Source organism: Camelus ferus, chromosome 4 (genome assembly GCF_009834535.1).
Source record: "Camelus ferus isolate YT-003-E chromosome 4, BCGSAC_Cfer_1.0, whole genome shotgun sequence".
Classification (NCBI taxonomy): Eukaryota; Metazoa; Chordata; class Mammalia; order Artiodactyla; family Camelidae; genus Camelus; species Camelus ferus.
The window spans coordinates 18,632,239-18,653,546 of record NC_045699.1 but is presented as its reverse complement, the minus strand read 5'-3'; the positions used below and the strand labels follow the sequence as shown (position 1 = coordinate 18,653,546).

The 21,308-nt window shown below is 42.2% G+C and overlaps 1 protein-coding gene and 1 long non-coding RNA gene across 4 annotated transcripts in view; both read right to left on the bottom strand.

Annotated features, from left to right (window-relative positions):
* Positions 1 to 21,308, bottom strand: part of SLC24A2 (solute carrier family 24 member 2) — a 224,075-nt gene that overhangs the window by 100,827 nt on the left and 101,940 nt on the right. The gene's annotated exons all lie outside the window — the stretch shown is intronic.
* LOC116663088 lies at positions 725 to 16,912 on the bottom strand. Its single transcript, XR_004319136.1, has 3 exons — positions 16,902 to 16,912; positions 13,403 to 13,412; positions 725 to 1,969 (listed from the first exon to the last, which is right to left on the bottom strand). It is a non-coding gene; the product is annotated as an uncharacterized LOC116663088 (long non-coding RNA).

The window sequence follows — 21,308 nt, the reverse complement described above, 5'->3', positions numbered from 1 at the left end:
CACAGATGTATTTAAGGAAATCTAGGGCTTTAGTCATCAGCCTTGCTTTGAACAAAAAGTATATGATTAAAAAAATAAACTATTACTTCCAACATCATGCATCCTTTCACTTGTATAAAGCCCAAGTGCAAACCAGAAGAATAGAGGTGAAATTGAGATCTGCCGTTAAGTAAGGACAGTGCTCTATTTTTGCTGATGAAGTAGTAATAGACTGACGATGTTGGCGGTTCAGGTTTCAAAATAAAATTTCTGGTTCCAGATAGTGGCTGTGGTCTCCAAGGGCATATCTTATCTGCTATCTGTCAGTAGCACAACGGAAATTGTGTACCATTGAGAACAGATGTAGCCTTGCAGTAACAGAAATGGAAAAAGATACCTCTGGGAATCCTAACTGCATTACTGTCAAATGGAGCCAGGAAGTACCAATGTTATAGTCAGGACCATCCTCTTGGCCAAATATTCAGCACTATTTTCAGTGTTGGCATTAAAAATCTCTTGCAGAACTAGGGAAAAACGACAGGAGGAATATCCTGTAGGAAAAGCTTTCTTTCTGATTACAGCTGGCTCTGAAGCTTTGGCTTTAGATATTGAGAACTTCTAGATAGCTCTAGAGACTTGATTTTGCAGCAAGTCCCAGGGCACAAGCTTACTGCCCAGAGAGCATCTTAAATGCTGATAACAATCACATAATGGATAATATCATCACTGAAAGTTTACTATTTACTAAGCTACAGTAATGCTGGACATCTTCGGACAGGATTCTAATACAGTGAAATTATGTTCCGTTGGGAAAATGACGCTCAGTGACTGAATGAAGAAAATCTAGTCCAAAAGTGAAAGACTGTGCTTACGGTGACATTTCTCTCAAAATAATGTGTGCCTTTATTCTCTAAGTTCCGATAATGAAAAATTTCAAACACAGGAAAGTCTAAAGAGTAGTACAATGAATAGCCATATTCCTACCACTTAGATTCAATAAATGTTAGCATTTTCTGTAGTTGCTTTATCAATATATTTAAAATTTTTCTGAAACACTTTAAAGTAAGTGGCAGATGGCATGCTAAACATTTCACATGTTACCTTCTAAGAACAAAGTCCTTCTCCTATATATTCATAACCCTGTTTGTGTGTGTGCATTCTGTATGTATGTAATAGGTGCACGTTGCCTTAACAGGTTAGTACCTCCTGATGGTGTTTTTTTTGACAGCATGGTCAATTATTTTCATATTTACAATTTGTCCCCAAGGCTAGTTAGTTATTAAGTGTATGTAAAACAAAGGATCTGTTTTGTTAAAACCATCTCCCTTCCTTACTTATCCCACCAACCCATGAGAGCAGATCAACAAAAATCATTTGGTTCCTTAAAAGAAAAGTTGCTCTAGACACAAACACTCATTTCCTGACTTGTTCGGTATTAGCTTATTGGTGAACAATACTGACCAGATATTTATAAATATAACTACTACTCAGTGCTGGAATTTGGGGTCCACAGTCTGGATTTAAGGGTGGGGTGTTGGGACATCTATGAAACTATGTGTTACATTTTGTGTGCGTATAAATTTTCAGGGACAGGAGGATGAGTATCCACAGCTTCTGTAAGATTCTCAGAAGTGTCTATGATCCTGAAAAGGTTAAGAATCACTGATTTAATGCTTTCAAAACACTCACCGTTTGGAAGCTGTATGATATCATTACAAAGGGCTAAACGACAGAAAGGAGAATTCCAAGAGGACCCATCTAGTCTATGCAACTGACAGCCTGATGCCTCCAAAGTGGGTTCTGGCAGAGGCGAGCTGGAGCAGAAGGCAGCACAAAGCAGGTTACACACACTGACAAGTTCTCAATTAGTTCCAGCTCTTCAGGAAAAAGATCTGAATGTCACTGCAGAGGGTCCAATTCTGTTCAGTGGGCAGTGACTGGGCAGAGTGCCAAAAGTCTGCTCCCAGGACCAGGCACCCATCTCACCCGACTGTCTCTGTTCCAAATGTCCCAGTCTGCCCAGGCGCTGGCAGCCTTCAGCATGGCTTTCAACCGTGATTGTGCTCATCTCAAAGAAATACAGCAGCGAGAAGCAGAAAAACCCAAAGCAAGTGAGAAAAGGAAAAGCGTCTCCTTTCTTACTTCTTACCTTCCAGGCCATTTTGGCAATGAGAATAGATGCCAAATGTAATAAAAAAAAACAGGGGCATAAAGAAGTGCCAGGTATTCTGCTGGGTGTTCTTACAGGGCTGTCTCAAGGCATCAGCAGAATCACGAGCATCCCCTTAGCACCACTGTTTGGCAGCTGGAAGGAAGGGAAGCTCAGATGGATGAAGCAACTGGATGGGGGTAAGGACCCTAGTTACTCAGTGAGCAGGGGCCAGGATTAGGACCCGTGTCTGTCAAATGCCATTTCCCGATCACAAATATTCAAAGTGGGAGGACAGGCATGGAACACACAAGTGATAATGAGTAATAACGAAGGGAAGGCAGCTCCCGCATGGGGTTGTTTGCTTACTGTGCTTTGTTTTGTCTCAGCTTCTGTTGAAAAATGCAGGTGAGAGACAAATCAATAGCACTTAGCTTTCAAACCATTTGCTGTCAATGCATTATCCCACTTAATATTTATAGCTCCCTGTGCATTATCAATCCCATCTTACTGCTGGGAAAAGTGAGGCTCAGTGAGGCTGAGTAAACAGCCCAAGGCTACAGATGTAGATAAAAGTTGGGGTTCACACCTAGCAAAGTCTGGCCTGGAAGCAGGTTTTCTTTGCAGGCCCGAGGGTATGGGATCAGGAAGTAGTCACCATCTGGGAGGGTACAGACTATCAGGGCACTAGAGAGAACTTCGTTGAATGACGAGAGGTTACTTTCTCCAAATGAGCCCTTTTTATCCAATATGCACATTCTTGAGAAGTTTTGTAGGAAATCAAGTTAAAGTAAATTGAATTGATCATTATTGCCAATGAATATTCATTAGGCAGAGGATTCTAATACTTTCTTTTCACTTGTTCCCTCTGTTGAATTGGAGATCCACAAATATTTACACATTCTGGGACACCTAAAGGAATCTCTGTTTTGTTCGTTTTTTGTAATAGAAAAATTATTTCCCAATGAGTTAGATTTTGACATTTTTATTTCTAACATTAAGTATTAAATACAAACAGGGTATGATTCAAGGAGATAAATGGAATGACATTACAGAATGATGGAGAGTGTTTTAAAGAGCCCTGGCTTGCCGGTTACTAGCTCTGTGGCCTCCAGCTAGCTGATGGAGGGTTCCAAGTCTCAGTTCCTACTCATATAATATGTAGATGACAGCTATTTCAGAAGGTTGTTTAATACCAAATTAAATAAGATGACATGTAAAAGTCCTTAATAACATACAGGAGATTAAAGAATTATAAAAACTTACAACTAGAAGAATTAAATACCTAAACTCAGAGATGACAGATAGCCAGGTTGAAATTCCTACTCCTGAACAAATCCTGAATCTCTCAAATGCTTTGGGCAGGAATTTCAACTTCATGGAACCACAGAGAACTGGGCAAGTCAGTCTTTGTTATCCCAGACAGATGAGAACGTAATCTGCTTCAACTTTTCCATTTTCTCATCAAATAATCATCATTTTGCATTTACAGGTAGTTTTCTCAACACAAATAGTCTCTCCTATAGCTCTTCCCTTCTCTCTTATAACCTTGTTAAAAAGTCACCAGGTGAAGCCACTATATTACAGGTAATTGTGTGGGTTTTCCACTCTTATTAATTGTGGTGGTTTGTTTGCAAAAAGGAGGCAATTTTTCTCCTCCCTTTATTCACCCAACAGTGACTTTGTAGTTTCCCCACATCAGGAGGTGGAGTTTATTTCCCTTCCCCTTGATCTGGGCTAGTCTTGTGATTTGCTTTGGCCAACAGAATGCAGTAGAAGTGCCAGGGTGCCAGACTAGGTCTCAAGGGGCTTGCATGCATGCAGACGTTCCCTTAGAATTCCAGCCAGCCACCATGTGAACCAGTCCAGGCTAGCCTGCTACCTGTCCCCTGTCACAACTGCCATCATCCAGCCAGACAACAGAAATTACAACTGAGCAGTGAGGTGAATACTTTGGATATGTGCATGTGTGGGGGACATACCTACGTGTCCTTCTCACCAATGATCTTATTTAGACATGTGGGTCATATTGGCATATTGGTCTGGATAATGAATTTCCAGTGTAATGACGATATTTTGCAGCAGCAGATTCTCACATCTCAAATATGGAAACTGAGATAGACACCTCTCCTATAACATAAGAGCTTAACTAAGATGAGAGTCAATAGCTTTTAGGCCCTTCTGAACACATTTAGCCACAGTTATTCAGAGGAAAAGCAAAACAACTTTTAAAACATAAGGCACAGTGATGAGGGAAGAGGTGGGGAGAGGCCAAGAGAAAGAAAATATTTCTTGTTAACTTGGAAAACCTAAAAATATTTTTTCTATTAATCAAACCTCAAACCATACGCACTCTTAAAAATATGTTTGTTAATAGATTTCTAAGATTGTTCAGGTTTCAGTATAACTTGAATTTATTTAAGGAATGAAGAAATTAAAGCTTCCTGGTTCTCTTGGTGGATAGCCTGGTAAATAAGAGAAACCTCTTGTCTCTGTTTGAAGAGGTCCCAAAATAAAATTATGATCATAACATATTTAAGCAGTCAAAAAGCATTATGTCTTATACAACTTTAATCTGCCTGGAACCTTTCCATGAAAGCATCATCAGTTTTATCTAAAAATGGCTCTCCTGCTGTTATTAATCCATGTGCCTCACTGAGCACTCACTGCATAAGTGAGAGCAGATCCATTTGGAAAAGAAGAAGTTGAGTCTTCACCCTTTTAGATGTTAAAGTTGGGTGCCTTTCTCTCTCCACTGCTGGGCAAAATGTCTTCATACACCTTGGGTTTATTTTTATTTAGGTGGCTTCAACATTAAAAAAAAATCTAATATTTGTATTTTTGACAATAAAAACAATATATGTCCTCTGGAAAGTTTAGGTCTAGATATGGGGTTTGGAGGGCCAGGATGTGGGTGAGGCTAATGTCTCATTGGCGTCATGCACAAAATTTAAGGGGGTGTCAAAACACTTAGTAATTTAAGTGACACAAATGCAGTATTTCAAAAATCAAAATTAATGCACAAATTCCATGATAAACAGAAGATCAAGATTTTCAATAAAGACAGGCTTTGACCTTGTACTTGCATGACCCTTTCTCACGTACCTTACCCTAATACTGGCCCTGGTTCCAATAAAACTGTATTTGTAAAACTCAGCGGCTGGCCCATGGGCTACAGTTAGCCAATTTGATTTTTTAAAAAATACTGCAGTAAAATATTATTTATCTTGAACTGAGACTTTGGGTGCCTGCTTAAATTTTGTGCCTCACTCACTTCACCCCAGTTCCAGCCCTAGGAGTTTGGATTTAATTCTCAGTTGAAATGGTAAGCAAATGAAAGTTTTCAAGCAAGGGGCTGATGGGATTTAAGTTTTAAAAAGATGGCTTTGGCTGCTGCGTAGGTTGAAGGGAGGTCAAATGTGGAAACTGGGAGACTAGTTAGGAGGCTGATGTACTAGCCTAGTGAGTCTGCTCTTACGCAAGTCGCCAAAGACCACTCTGGTGTAAAGACAGTGGCCACGTCCCTGCCCTCACACGCCACGGGACATCTCTGAATCTGTCTTCCTCCCACCATTCTCTCCTGGCTTTCCTTCTACCTCACTGACTTCTCCTCCTCCGACTTGAGTCCTCTGCCCTCTTCTGTTCCCAGACAAACCCTTGGCCTTTACTACCACCAACAGACACCCCTCTAGTCCTGACTCTGTCCCCTCCATACATGCACACCCAACTGCCAATCTGCCATCTCCACTGGATTTCTAGTGCGCAGACTTTACAAGGCGGATGCTCATGTTCATAGATGTTAAGATAGGTGGCCTTCCTCTCTGTACCATTGGGATCAGTCCAATCACAAACTTAGATCTTACAAAACCTCTTCATGTTTTCTTTGGTTGATTTTAGGATGTTTAAACATTTTTTAACAATTAAAATAATATGTATGTATTTACACTAGGAAAGCAACATGGGTTCATTGGATATTTTTATTTCTGCTCCCCAAACCTGTTAATCTTCCACCTGCCTTTTAGTAGAGGCCAGCAATAGCCATTTCCCCAACTGTTTAAGACAAAAAATTAGGAGTCTTGTTGAATTTTTCTCTTCCTCTTTTCTCTTACACCCAAATCCACCAGCAAATTCCATCAATTCTATTGCCAAATGTGTTTTCATTTTTCTTTTAATAATATCAGCACTGACCTCAGTAGGCCTACAAAAGACCTAGCTCCCACACACCTAGGGTGGGTCCTTCCCAGGTAGGAGAAGCTGGAGTGGTAGGGGGTGGGGTGGGAAAGAGTGTGTAAACAGGACGGTTGTATTTCCAGGACAGGTTGTAGGGAGGGAGACTGGCTTGGCTTTTAGGAGGGGGAAGATGCAGGCAGGAGAGGTTCCTCACATGCCTGGGCCTCCCCAGGTGGCACAGAGGCTGGAAGGAGTCCCAGCTTTAGGTCTACTGTACACACTCCCTCACATCCTATGCTGGGTCCACACATCTGGATCTGGGACCAGAGGGAGGAATACTCCGAGAGTGGGCCCTGGGAGGTGCATCTGGTCGACCTTGGAGGGGGCAGGGGGATCTCAGTGAAGACGTGTCTAGCCATCATCTGGGAGCTTGCCTAAGCAGAGAGGATTGGCGACAATGCTCAGCCAGAGCTCAGCTCTTACAGCTCAGAATCCACGGCCTCGCACAAGGTTGACAACAGGTGGCAGTGTCCCCAAACCACAGGGTCATTGTGCCAAGCTAACTCCTCTGGGAGCCAAGTTCATGACAACAGAAGACACCTAACTAGCAGCTATGTCTACAGGCCCTGTTTACATAGACTGATAAAGTTTGTTTGCTTGATTTGTTGTTGTTCGATGTAGCTTTCAGGGTGGCTGATATGAGGTTGTGATGCTATGACTTTTCATGTTATGTGATTGCAAGCTCCTGCTTCTAGAGAAGGTATTAATTTTTTAAATACAGATCTGAATGATTTCATTAATCATCTCCCCACTTACCAAATCAGTGGATTTGATTCAGTGACTACTGATTTTGAATGCTCTTTGCATACTAAATATAAACTGTCTTGACCCCACTGAGATGAAGAATTTTTATCTTAATGTTAAATATTGAAAAATTATAAATATGAGCTTTACTTATGCCTGCATTTTACTAAATTCAGTGGGTGCTCTAGTATAAAAATTGTAGATTTAACAGTTCTTATCTACTAAACTGTCCATTGCACAGATCAAAGGACCTATTGTTCAGGCCAGTTGTTCTTATGTTTTTCATTAATCTTGTTTCTTTGCTGTATCTCTAGCTTATTTTTTGACATGTTCCTGCTACTTCACACTTGCCGTCATCATTAACTTTGAGTAACTGGTGGAAATGTCCCTAAAATGGTAGCAAGTTGAGCACAGAACCTCTGGGGTATACTCCTCTGTAGGTGGAGTGTTTGTTGCTGATGGGCCAGCAAGTGAGCCTAATTGAGATATGCTCCGGAGGACGGAGAAGATGGGCTTGTTGCCATAGACACCATGTCCCATGACAACTGCCCCAAACACTCTTGCATCCTTTGGAAGGGGCAGATGCGTCATGTCTGAGCCTTCTCTATTTACCAAAAATAACGATGAACATCTGTGTATGTTTTTCCAGTTCGTAAACCACTTGAAATATGTCACTCTTAACATGTCTCTTAGGACATCAGTTCTCTACATTAATTTTTCCTGCAACCCGTGAGGATGATACTGATTGTGTGACACGGCCATAGCAATGGGCCAGTGGATGTGCTTAACCCACAGAGTGTAAGGATTTCCCAGAACTTGACATCTTTGCCTCCCTCCTCCTCATAGAAGCTTACTGGAACTCAGCTGAGTGAAGCCGAGGTTACTGGGATAGCCTTGAAACTACTCTAACTAGTAAAAATAAATTTACGAACCTGGGTACTTTAATCACTGTGAATAATAAACTACTTGTGACACGCCTCACGCCTGAAAACACACTAGTCTCCCTCCACTCTGCACTTGTGAACTTGGAGCTTAGTCAGGAGTAGCATCTCTTATCTAAAGATCAAAGATTTATGTAAAGTGAGAATAAGGTGCGGTGTTGGAAACACCGGCGGTGGAAGTATCGGTATGACGGATGGTGGGGAGAGGTGGTGCTAAGAGTTGTTGATTTCCGTTCACTTCTGGAAATAAACAAATAGACATATTAGGATAGTCGGATTCAAATGAATGTATGCAGAAGACTGGCTTCCGAGGGAGAAGGACATTCAGCCTAACCTGATATGTTTGCAATTGTTTAAGGTGACACGCTGTGTGTTTACTATGTCAGGGAGGGTCTATGTATTTCACATAGAGTCACTCATTGAATCCTTCCAATAGCCTGTGAGACAAATTCTATTTTCAGCCCCATGTTACAGAATGGCAAAACTGAGGAAACTGAGGAAGGGGAAGATTAAACTACTTGCCTAAAGGATACTACAGTAAATAAAAGAGCTGAGTCCGAACCCAGGCAGTCTACCTAAGGTCTGCATCTTTAACCAGTAGGCTACTCTCTATCTCTAGTTCTAGCTTGTTTAATTTTAAACTACAGTCCTGTTTTCCTCATTTGACCACAGCTTATGTAAATTTTCTCTATATTTTTACATAAGTAATATGCTTGAAATATAAAATAAACTGAAAAAATATATGTACACATATAACTGAACTGATTTGCTGTACACCTGAAACTAACATTGTAAATCGACTACACTTCAAAAAAAAATAAGAATAATAAGAAAGAAAAAAAGTTTATGCTTATTAAAAAAATGAACCATTCTATCTATTTTTCACATTTTGCTTAATGGACACTTGTCCCTATCTGAATATAGAATTCTTCATAAGGAATATTTGTCATCATTAATGCTTCTTGTTCGCATTGAAAATTTAGTATGTAAATGACTATACAGCATTCTCATTCTGTGATCTCTAAGTCCAAAAGTACATTTACTTAAATAGGGTCTTTTTCATGACCCTATTTTAATCTTGGAGTGGAATTTCCAGAACAAACTTTGACTAGGCATGAAACAAGGAGAATAAAAAAACAGACAGTACTTAAAGATGAGAAAAGATTTCCTGTTCTATTACATACTAGTTTGCATAGTTTCTTTATATGCTCCTCATTCCCATTGATGAGAAGAATGATTTTAGGATTCAAGTTATGTGCTGTCAAGATATAGATAAAGGGGGCACATTACTAAGGACATAAAAAACGCCTGGATGTTACATGCAACTCCCAGAGATTACAATAGCTATTGTATTAATGTAATTTCTATTCCTGGTCATTTGTAAAGATCTGATATCTGAAATTTCCACCACTTTAGGAATGTCTTATATTGGTGGCTGGATGTAAACTTGACATTATTATTATTATTTTTAACTTAAAAATTTTCTTTGCTCCTCACAGAATAGACTGCATGGTTACAATTAATTATTCAGGACTATGATTTAGCAGTTTAGTTTGTGAGCGTCTGGCTTTAAGAGAAAAACTGGGACATATTTTGCACTTCTGAGTAAATTTTCCACATACAACAAAATAAACATGGTATGTTTGTCAAACATGGAGGCAAAAAAATAAATGTGTGTCTTTAACACATGATGGCAAAGAAGGGTGTGGAAGAAGTGGGGCTTGAGATAGAAAGGGGACAGATGAGCATTTTCTAGGTGGGCTCAGAAGACAGTGCGTCTGAGGCCAAGGACAGCACAGGGTCGGGTGATGGGGGAGCATCTCCAGGAGCCCAAGCACCCAGGGGCTCTGGCCCACCCCACACCTCAGTTTCAAGTTCTCTACATTCATTCTGCCAGAAAGAAGACTGCACTAATTTTTCATTATGAATCAGAAATACAAACTTTGCAGGCTTGTAAGAAACCCCTGAGAGAATTGTTCTTGTCCAGTCCTTTCTTTTTATTTTTTACTTTTTCTAGGGGCGGGGCAGGTAATTAGGTTTATTTATTTATTTACTTTCTCAATGGAGGTCCTAGGGATTGAACCCACGACCTCATGCTTGCTGAGCACATGCTCTACCAGGGAGCTATATCCTGCCCTCCACTCCGCCCCCACCCCCCTCTCTTTTTAAAGAGAAAGAAACCCATTCCTAGAGAAGCATCTCTGTTTGAAATGCCAAGGGCCCTGGATCTGGATCAGATGAGCCACTTGGAGTCTTGTTTCCGCATCTTTCCACCTGTGTGATCTTGGGAACTGCTCAGCCTCTCTGGCTGCAGCTTTCCCAGCGGTAACACAATGATCATCGTTCCAAGGGGTGCCAGGAAGAGTAAATGGGGCAATGAATCTGGACTCACTTAGGAAATTATGTGGAGCAATACAACCTTTGCCATTAATTGACTCACTGTAGGTAGGCACACAGTTGAGGAGGATCTGAGCGTTAGCTAGAATGCAAGGAATTCTAGTCATTTTGTCCAACTCAAACAGGTATATTTTGGTGCATATAAATTATATGTGTCTCTTTTCCTCACAAAGTAAAACATAAACCATTTGAATTTCTTGCCTGTTCTTGGACTCCTCTTGAAGAAGATGTGAAGAGAAACTGCCTCCACCAACAGATCATTTCTCTTCTCTGAAACTGCCTTGCCACTGATGAGCACAAAAACCTGTTTCCTTCTCGGCAGCAAGCAGGGGGCTGTCACTGCAGGGCTGACACACTTTTTTTTTTCCTTCAGAAAGAAATTCCTCTAAAGCTCTGAATGCTGAATTCAAAACATCAGTGATGTCAGGCCAGGTTTGCCTTTTAAAGAAAGGTCACCACTGTGAGGAACAGACCTGTGTCCGGGGCCTCAGATTGGGGGGGGATAAGATTGACAGACATGCAGTTCTGCCAGAAGGATTCTGATAGATAATAAACACACTTCTCAAGGGTGTGCTAATCAAACAGGAACACAATACAAACACACTGTTTCCCAATTCTCTCCCTTTCTCCTTCCTAGGTATTATCTCCTTGAGCATATTTAGAGAGAAATAAGGTTTTGTAGCTTTTACACCCTTAAAAACATGGCATCAACCAATCTTCCCAGGCATGTATTCGTCACTGCAGTTCTTTCCTTCATCTTCAAACACATTTCTGTGTACACACACACACACACTCACTCTGAGGGAAAGGAGTTGCTAGTTGTTTAGCTGCATCCCTTGTCTGGAATTCTATCCTTGGGTCATTCTCCTGCAGAAGTCTGTTGAATTCCCATCTATCCTTTGACTCTCACCTCTTCCATGAAGCCGTCTAAGACTTCTCTAGGTAAAATTAATTTATTCTGCCTTCTTATCATGAGGACTCCTCTATCCTAGTAGTAATGACAGTCTGCCTTGATTTAGCAGGTTACTTTTATTTTTGTTTCCCTCCTGTGTTTGAATTCCTCCTTGACAAGGATAAGTCACAGTCATCTATGCCTTTCCCAGAAAAACTAAGACTTTAATAAAGGTATTTATGGGAACATTTAGCCGTCAAAACTCTGGTTCAAAGTCATCCTTTTTATCTCAGGGAACTTACAGATGGTTTTCCTAAAGACCCCATTTGAGGTTTCCTAAATCTCCTTTACTGGAAATTTTGGTCAAAGAGGACAAGACCACAAACAAGTCTCTAAACTTAGAAATATAAGAGGCAGTGGGAAGAGCGAGAAGAGGTGGATGTTCATGGCTATATTTTCATGTGACAGGTGTCCCTGAGATGAGAGGAGGCAGCAAGCACTACTTAGAACAGCACTACTGGTCGAGGAACACCATAGAAGGGACAGGGTAATGGAGTAGTAAAAGCTAACTTAATGGGAGGGCAACATGAACATACACAAAAGGAGACCACTTCTGGATTGAGATGAAAGGGGGAAACAAACAAGGTTTATCATCAGCAGGAAAGAATGCTTACCAAATGAATCAACTGGGTACCATTTATATCTCTATTGTTAACTCCAGTCCTTTAGAGGAATTTAGGTTCTTACCTTTATAAGAATCATTAGCTACCTTAAGTTGATTTCACAGTAGTTGGAAAATGCTTGATCTTACAAGCAGCACAAGGAAAAAGCCTGTGACAAACAAGGTTACAGGGTGTCTCACTTGAGCTGGCCAACATCTATTTCACAGTGGATATGCAAACAAGGACTGTGAACCCTGAGTCTGAAACTCCTTCCTCCTCCCATTGGTGAAAGTGATGGGGGTGTTGGGAAAGGCAAGAAAGGAGAGTAAAGGGCAAGACAGCTCCATGAGCTAGTTCTCATAAACGAAAATGGTGCTAACGTTAACTGAAGTGCCATAAGCTGTATGAGGCAATGGGAAGTCATTAGTTTGTATAACAGATACGACCACCCTCTAGGGTAGGTACTATTATCTTCATCCTCCAGATGGACAGTGGAGTTAAACAAGTTGTAAGGTATCCAATTAATAAGCAGTAGTGCCAGGCTTGATTTCATAAAGAAGAAAAATCTTCCAGAGACGGATGATACATTTCAAAAACATGAGAGTCAGGAGATTAGATGGGCAAATTAGAAAACAAAAAAAACAAAAACTAAAAAACTCAAGCCCCCCAAAGAGTTGGATGCCACTGACGGAAAGAATTTCAGAACACAAGAGAAAAAGTTAAGAAAAGGAATCAAATTGGCTAAAACTAGAACCTGTACCAACCTAACAGAATGCTACAAAACAAGGACATTAAGCCAGATCATTTAAGGAGAAGTGAAGGAAATAAAATTTACTGTAGGAAGAAAGCCCAAAATAGGACACAATTGATAAGGGTATTATTTGGAATAGGAAAAGCATTATTTAATTCTATTGGCAGCAGGGAACTGGGCAGGTACTGATTCTTGGCATGGAGGGACATCCATTGCAACAGAATACTTCTAAGATTAAGGGGTTAGAGTTATTGGGTTTTATGTTTATAACACAATCTCTGCAAAGGGTCAGACTGTATTCACTTTCACAGACTGCGCCACCCACGTGTGCTGGCAGGCTGGGAAAGCTGGAAGAGGGAAGGAAATGACTCAAAGTTATTTAATAGAACTGGCTTAACTGAAATTGTCTGGTGCTAAAGATATTCATTCCAAAATAGGAGGGCTTAGTGAATTTTACCAATGTCGTTTACAAACTATAGCCCCACCTCCTCGCCCCCCAGCAACTCTTCAGAAGATGTGGACGATGGGAAATGGACAAATCATCTAGAAAAGTTCAAGATCAGGGATCAGTCAGACCCATTTAAATACTAGAAAGGAATCAGTGTCAAATATCAGCCAACTTGTAAACACTGTAAACATCCAGGGGTTTAGAGATACAGCTGAAGAGCTTACAGAATCAAGCTACACAAAACTCCTTTTTTGGGGGTGGGGACTGAGGTAATCAGGCTTATTTATCTTTTTTACTTTTAATGGAGGTACTGGGGATTGAACCAGGACCTCACGCATGCTAAGCACATACTCTACCACTGAGCTATACCCTCCCCTCAAAACTTTGTTTCTCGAGATGGGGCAGTAGGTATTTTGTATTCTCCTTTATTATAAGAACTGAGAAGTATTAAGCTTCTCTTTGTTTTTCAAGATAATATTTGTTGATCTGCAGCTTGAATTATCTTGCACAAGTATGCATTGGGTATTTAAAAATCAACAGGAAGTCGTGAAATACCAGCACGTTAAAAAAAAATACTGATGTTACACCATTCTTAAGCCACTAGGACCCTATCTTCAGGATACGGGTTAGGGGTGTGGGTGGTCAGGGAGAGTACAATGTTTGGAGTTTAATGTGGGGTTTCTTTCAGCATTTGAAAATCAAATCCCCGAAACTGACATCTGGAGAGAATACATCGGGATCAAGAGATTTCTCAAATACAGGCTTTCACTAGGGTCACAAGTACTAGCGTGTTCAAGCATCTCTGTACAATAAATTATTTCTGAGGTCCAGGCAACAGTCCACTTATCCACCGTGGCATGTGATTCAACTAAGAAATACAGACAGGGCATAGGAATAAGATTTAACTGCTGGCCCAGAAAGAACGTGTCTAATTAGCACAGTTTGCCAGGTGGCTATCTTGGCTCTAGCTCCAATAAAGATGACACAATAAAGGGAATCCCCCCGTCCCCCACAAAAAAAAAAAACAAAAAAAAAAAAACAACAAAAACTGGTACCAATTCACAGCAGTGTGACTCTGCAGTAATCACTCAGCTCCTAGTTCTGTCCACGGTGTCACGTTTGCAGGGAAATGTCACAACCCAGTCTAAGGAGTATGGGATCTGTAAGTGGGCTGCAAGAGTTTGAATCCTAACTTTGTGCACAACTGGCAATGTAACTAGTCTACACCTTGGTCCTCACTGGAAAAAATGGAACAGTATGTTCTACCTCATAGGCTATTTGAGGATTAAAAGAGATAATTCACATAGAAGGGCTTGGCAAAAGGTAAGTACTCAATAAATATTAGCTCTCATTAGCAGATTCTTTGGCAACAGACTCAAGGGCTGAAAATGGAAGAAACCAAAGACACATTACCCTTCGGAAGACAAAGAATAATGGTACTAATTGGGTCCCAGGAGTCTACTCTGGCAATAAAGAGGATGGATGCTGAAATAATCTAGTCTACTGGTTAAAGAGAAACACTGCCTGAAACAGATTTCTGCAGGGACCCAACCCAAAGAAAATTAAGAAGCGGTTCCCATGAAGACAAAGAACAACCTAATGAGCGATCAGCTAATGTTGGCCTCTGGCTTACCACCAGCTTGACCTGCAGTTGTCGACTGGCCCTGTAATGTGCCCTTTCCCCCCAACCATCCTCCCATCCCACGAGAGACAGCTTGGATGTGATGATTAGGGAGCAGCCTGCGCCTACAAAAGGAAGCAAAGAGCAAAGCTAACTGGCCAAATGGGAACAGAAACCATGACCTTGGCGTCATTAAAAAGAGCACTGTCCTTGAATAGACCAGTTTTTCACGGCCAGGCAAGCCATCTGCAGAGAAAACAAAACATGGCATACACACAAATGCACACACAAATAAAACAACAGAAAGCAAACAACAGAAAGATGTACAACTAAAACAGACATTAATTCACAGATATTTTTACAAATGAGCTTCTATATTTTTTTCTAGTGCCAGCATCAATAGCCTTCTAGGAAGTCAATTCCGCTGGCATGACTGAAATACTTCTAAAGTGGAGAACTATATGCTATACTCCATGTTTGAAGAGACCTAATAGCTAAGTGGTCAACTTGCATTGACAGGACAGCAACCTGCCTCAGAGATTAACAATGTGCTACCTTCTAAAATTTGAAAACTGAAAAAGAAGTACCTCTGTAGAATCAAGCTCAGATTTGGACCTACCAGTATCAGGCAGCACAGATCTGAGGCCCCAGTGACCTCATTTGCTTTTACAATATGGTGTGAAACAAACCTTCTTAGTAAAGCTACAGTACCCCAACTAGGAGGTGCGTCAGCTACAAGAGGACCTAATAATGATGTAAATACTTACGATGTACTTACAAGGTGCTACTTACTGTTTTAAGCACCATAACATGTGCTGCCTAGTTTCATTCCTGCAATGACCCAATGGCAAAGGTACTCATTATTTCTATTTTACAGGCCAAAAAGTGTGAAGAAGAGAGAAATTGGGGAACCTGTACAAGGTCATATGGTGAGGAAAGTCAGGATTAAGACCCAGGTGATCTAACTCAGAAGCCATGTCCATAATACCACTCCCCATGGTGGCTAACGAGTGCTTCTGGGAAAGAGGAGAGATGATATCAGGTACTACGGAGCATACAGTTTGCCAGCAGGAAATCCTCCATGCCTACCCTTATCCTCACGCTTCTCTCTCTGTTTTTTTGTTTTGTTTTTTTCTTATTTTATCCCCTAGAGTGTTATTTTATGAGAGCTAGTAAGCAAACTATCACTATTTTGCAAAATTAGATTTTAAAGAATCACTGAGTTGTCCTATCTAATCATATGCCTTTATTTTGCAGATAAGGAGACTGAGAGTCAAGCTAATGGGCCCTAAAAAATTACTGAGATCATCAAACTGATGACAATGTATGCTATAGTGGTACCTACGCCTTCCTAATTCTTACTGGTTTTCCTATAAAGTACTCCAGAGGCTTTAGCTGCTTTCGTATGACTCCATTTTCTTCTCTGGCCATACTTATTTCTCTCAAAGAGAACCCAGTTTCCTTCCCCTGCAAGTCTTGGTTCCACCCTTCCATCTGGGCAGTCCTCTGTGCACAAGTGCGAGAGAATCCTCACTCAAGTAAAGGGCTTGACTGCAGGAGACACCCACACTACTTTGTTCCCTAAGATTATGCTCACTAAATGTCTTTGCGCTTAGAGAAAAATTCCAATCCTTTTGAATCGCCAATCTAAAGCTAATTAGTAGTAACTTGTATGTAGTACCCACATTACTTATCAACAATGATTACTGTTCTTCATTCTGAGAGCTTTGTTCCCAGCTGAAAAGTTAACCACCTGAAGTTACCCAAGTAGCCAAGCTGACAAGCGTGCTATAAAACAGTCCAAATGCCAGCAGAATGTTGAACCTGGAGTCAAGTTTAGAGTTTTATTTCAAGTCCCCACTTTAACTTTGTGATTCCTCTATCATCATGACATACCTAGGACCTAGCACAGTGCCGGGCACGTAGCAGAGGTGCAACATATGTTTGTGGAATAAATACCGCAACCTAACAGTCAGTGCTCCAGCCAGATTATCCCCGAATGCCTTGTGCCCAGTTTCATCTGCTGGTCCTCAGAGTTGCCGGCTCAGTGTCAAGGTGTTAAGTGAGTGACGTGTAGTGTATCAGACTACACGTCTGACTTTTAAAAGCAGCTTTACTGAGGCATAACATAATTGATATCTAATGCATCCATGTTAAGTGTGTAATTTGATGAGTTTTGGCAAACGTTAACATTGTGAGCCACCAGCACACTCATGATACAGAACATTTCCATCATCTTTCCAGGCCCCCAGCAGTCAGTCCTCTCCCCTACCCCCGGTCCCAAGCCACCACTGATCTGCTTCCAGTTATTACAGTTTGGCCTTTTCTAGACTTTCATATAAATGGTGTCACACAGAATGTGTCTTTTCCATCTGGCTCTTTCATACGTTGCTGGGAATCACCCATCCTGCCGTGTGCGTCCACATGCACGGGTTTGTCTTCTGTCTTGCCTGGGCCTTCGGCTTCGGTGTCCTCCGGACACGTGGCCTGGCTGCCTTGCCCTGCAACACCCATGCACTCCCAGAAAGCCGAGGGTTCCTAAATCGTGGGCTTTTCTCTTGCGTGACACAGCATGATTTCCAGCCACCTGAAGGACTTGCCCTTTTCCTCACTTGGCTGGTGGTCCCCCTTCTCTGCCTACTCACTGCCCTGGTGAGGAACCCGGAGGTTATCTTCCATCTTCCCTCTCCCTTAGACATATTATCTGTGAATTTCATTCCAGGTAAAGAAAAATCTGCCAAATCTGGTGTAAACTACTGTCCTAAAAACAATCTGTCTGGCAGGTCTGAGAACCTTGCACCAGCTGTAATTCTCTGAGACCAACTTGAGGGCAGAGATCCTCTCTCCTTCACCTATGAATACCCTCTGTACCGGCCCCCACCATCCTCAGCCCAGCTTATCACCCCAGCTCCATGATTTCACTGCCATCCAGGTGCTTTGCTCAGCCCAGACTCGTTCCCTTTGCCCATCTGAATGATGGCTGCAGACGCACACTCATCACTGTCCTCATCACTGGGGAGTCTTCCTTGTGCTTTCTTAGAGGAGGTTTATGTGATTGGAATTTCTAACTGGGGAACTTTAAAAATCTATAGTAAAGAAAATCCTTCACTCACGAATGCAGTAAAACCTTACTTTTCGGGCCCCATCACTGAATAAGAATTATGAACAAATGCATTTTCCAGATAACTGAAGCCTGCTCACTTCAAGTGCCATTCCTGATGGAAACTTTTCTAAAGAATACTCATTACACACTTCCTTGTTTGGGAAATAGAGTATATTAGACACAATTTAACCTTTTCTTAACTTAGTCTTTCATTTTTTGAATGTATTTTTTAAAAATGGAGATACTGGGGATTGAACCCAGGACCTTGTGCATGCTCTATCATTGCACTCTTCCCCCTGCCCCCGAAGGAATTTTAAAATACTCTGTGTATTTCTAGAGATGGCTCAGAAGATATCTTCCTCTCTTCCTATTAGCTTCTACATCTTTAGAATGCCACTGGGTCAGCTTCTGGTGGTCTCAGTGTCTTTCAATTTTCTGCCTGAGTCTAGACAAACAGTATGAGAGGTTATCTAAGACCCTGAGTAACTAAGAGTGGAAAATCGTGAGGTGGATGGACTTTGTGAGGAATTTTTTTCCCTCTGTGGTGATGAATACCTCTTTTATAAACTTCTAAATTGGATGCGGTAATACAGATGTATGAGTTTTAATTTGTATGAATTTAATTTGGCGTTTTATTTCAAGATTAATGGACTACTTGGGCATTACCTGAAAATTATTTTGTTTTGTCTACATTACTTATTTTGTCTAAAACAAGTAATACGAATCACAGGTTATAACTCAGTTACAGACCACAAGCAATGAGCACCCATGAGGAGAGTGGCTGGTGGCAGATGGGTCTCAAGTCCCCTGCCAATCAGTCACCATTGGTGGGTGGAGGTTGTCTAGATTGCTGAGCTGAGGACAAGCTGGAGTTCCGATATCTGGCCGGGCTCCCTGAGAGAGGCTGCTGAGACTGACTAGCGATGTCTTCCATGGGCGCGGGAGGAGGGCACAGAGACGTGAAAACCGCATGTCTAACTTTATGATCTGAAGGTGCCATAGTTGATCGTGCAAAGGGATCACGGGAGGCCACAGTTCCAACTGCGCCTGCAGAGCCTGGATCACTTCCTCCTGGCTGGATTTCCGAAACGTGGTCTGCAATTATGACAAGTGGGCCCTTTCGGAATTGTTTGTGCAAGATCTCAGACTGTCAGCTTTGATGATGTGAACCAGACTGCTTCTCTCGGAAACCAGGGACTGGATCATTTCCACAGAGAGAGCTCCCATTTAAGTCAGACTGCTATGTAAGATATCACATAGTAAGAGGAGAGAGGAGAGAGGAACACAAAGTTTCTGCGGTTGCCAAGACTACGACCAATTAAAAAAAAAGGAAAAGAGAAACACTGAAAACTTACACCTGGGAAATTGGGATTGTTCTGTGTGGTTAATTTTGTTGAATTTATACTGATCTGACTTTGACCTCTATCTGTGGCTACCACGACCTATGTTATTTTGGCCTTGAGAACTCTAGAATGACCTTCCCTTGTTTTTGGCCAGTCTAAACATCTTCATTCTAGTTGCTTCCCCTTCCATCTCAAGTCTCTCTTTTCCCCTTCACCTCTCTCATTACTACGTGATTCCCAATACCCTCTCTGAAATCCTTTTCCAAGCTCCCTTCCCCATGAATTGATCTGCCTTCAGTCTCTTTCCCAGATTCTCACTTCTCCTATTTGGAAGCTTCCCATTTTCATTCCCACCTTCAGAGCCCACACCCATACTGACCCTGCTCCGATGTTCCTCATTCTTATCTTTCTGCACCTTCTTTCCAGCTCCTTTGCCTCTTTTGAAATCTGATGTGCACCTGGGGTCTCTCTGCATCTCCCACGCTTTCTTCCTCCCACTTCTTTGCAACTGTGGTAGTTGAGATGCCTCAGTTTCTCTTTTGTCACCTGCTCCCTCCCCCTAACTTCTTTTGGGTCTAGTCCTGCGGGACCCCTCACCCACCAGGTAAAGCTGAACCCCTTCCCTGATACCCACCATACACTGCTCCATCTCCTCAGGAGTCTCGCCCCCACCAATCTGTGGGGCCTCTTTGTTTCCCAGGCTTCCTTCCACCAGGGCGACTCTCCCTCCAGCCTTCCTGAGAAGCCCAAGGAGCTGCCTTCTGTGTGTTGACACTTTGTTGGCTGGTGGCTCTGGGTTTCCTCCCTTTGCAGTGGCCAAATAACTGCCCACCTCTAGCTTCCGGAAGTTGCCTCTTTCAACTGCAGGCTATAATTGCAACTCAGTCTCAGAAGGACCTGGAAACAACTACATGTATTTAGACAGGGCCAGTCTGAGGAGGGAAGAAGAGCCACTTTATATTCAGAACACGACCGACATACTGCTAGGAGCTGGACAGTCATAGGATCTGTCAGGTACTGAGTGCCATGCTTTTGCTGGAAAACCAACCAGGCACTCTCGATCCTTCACCATTACTACCGTTCTTACTCCCGTTTCCCCCACAACCCTATTTATTGCCCTGTACCTTACCTTCCGCTCCCACTGATGCCACAGCTCTATTCCTGTCCCGTGTGCACTCTGACTTTGCTTCGCTCTGGCTTCCCCTGCCCCCCAATCTCCATGTGCCCAAACCCTACTTTTTCAAGGTTCAGCCCCCATACTGTCCTTTCCAAAAAATCCTCTCAGATGTCCCATTGCAGAACTATCGGTCTTCTTATCAGTCTGAAACCCTCATGATTTCTACTTGTAGTGAGAGTTACCTGTGTCCTGCTCCTGAGGGCATCAGCCACAGTGTCCTCCAAACAATGTGCTTTGGTCACTGGATTGGTCCTGCCTCTGCTGTGGCAATTACCTGAGCCTTTGCCCAAGCTGCCCTCTGGCCAGTATGGGTCCCAGGTGTTGAAGTACATTTGCTTGAGTATATGACTCGGAAAATCAGAGAACATTGCTGGGACAGACGCCTGTGCGCATACTGGTGTTCATTCACAAACATGACACCTATACTTCTCACATTCACCAGATACATAGAGTAGTGGCACGGAAGCTGGGTTATGTGAAGAGGACTGGAACTCATCATAAAACGACAGCGAACATTTATGATTATTATATGCTGGGCACCAAGCTAATGACCCCATGAGGTGGGCACTATTATCCCTAATTTTCAGACAGGTCAGCTGAGGCTTGGAGAAGATAACAGGCTATGCTAATTACTGTTTGCCCCTCCATATCCAGTCATCACTCTCTTCACCCTGCTCCATGCACAGGGAGGCCCACCTTTAGGGACTGCACCAGTGGGCTCCTGCCCTCGCACTTCCTGTTGGACACCATCACTAGGAGATGCCAGCAGGAGATCCCGGAGATCAGAGCTGGGAGGAGAGAGAGGTCAGAACCTTTATTTCTCTGCTCCCTCCCTGCCTGGCTGCCCATCACTAGTGGTTGCAATTCTCTC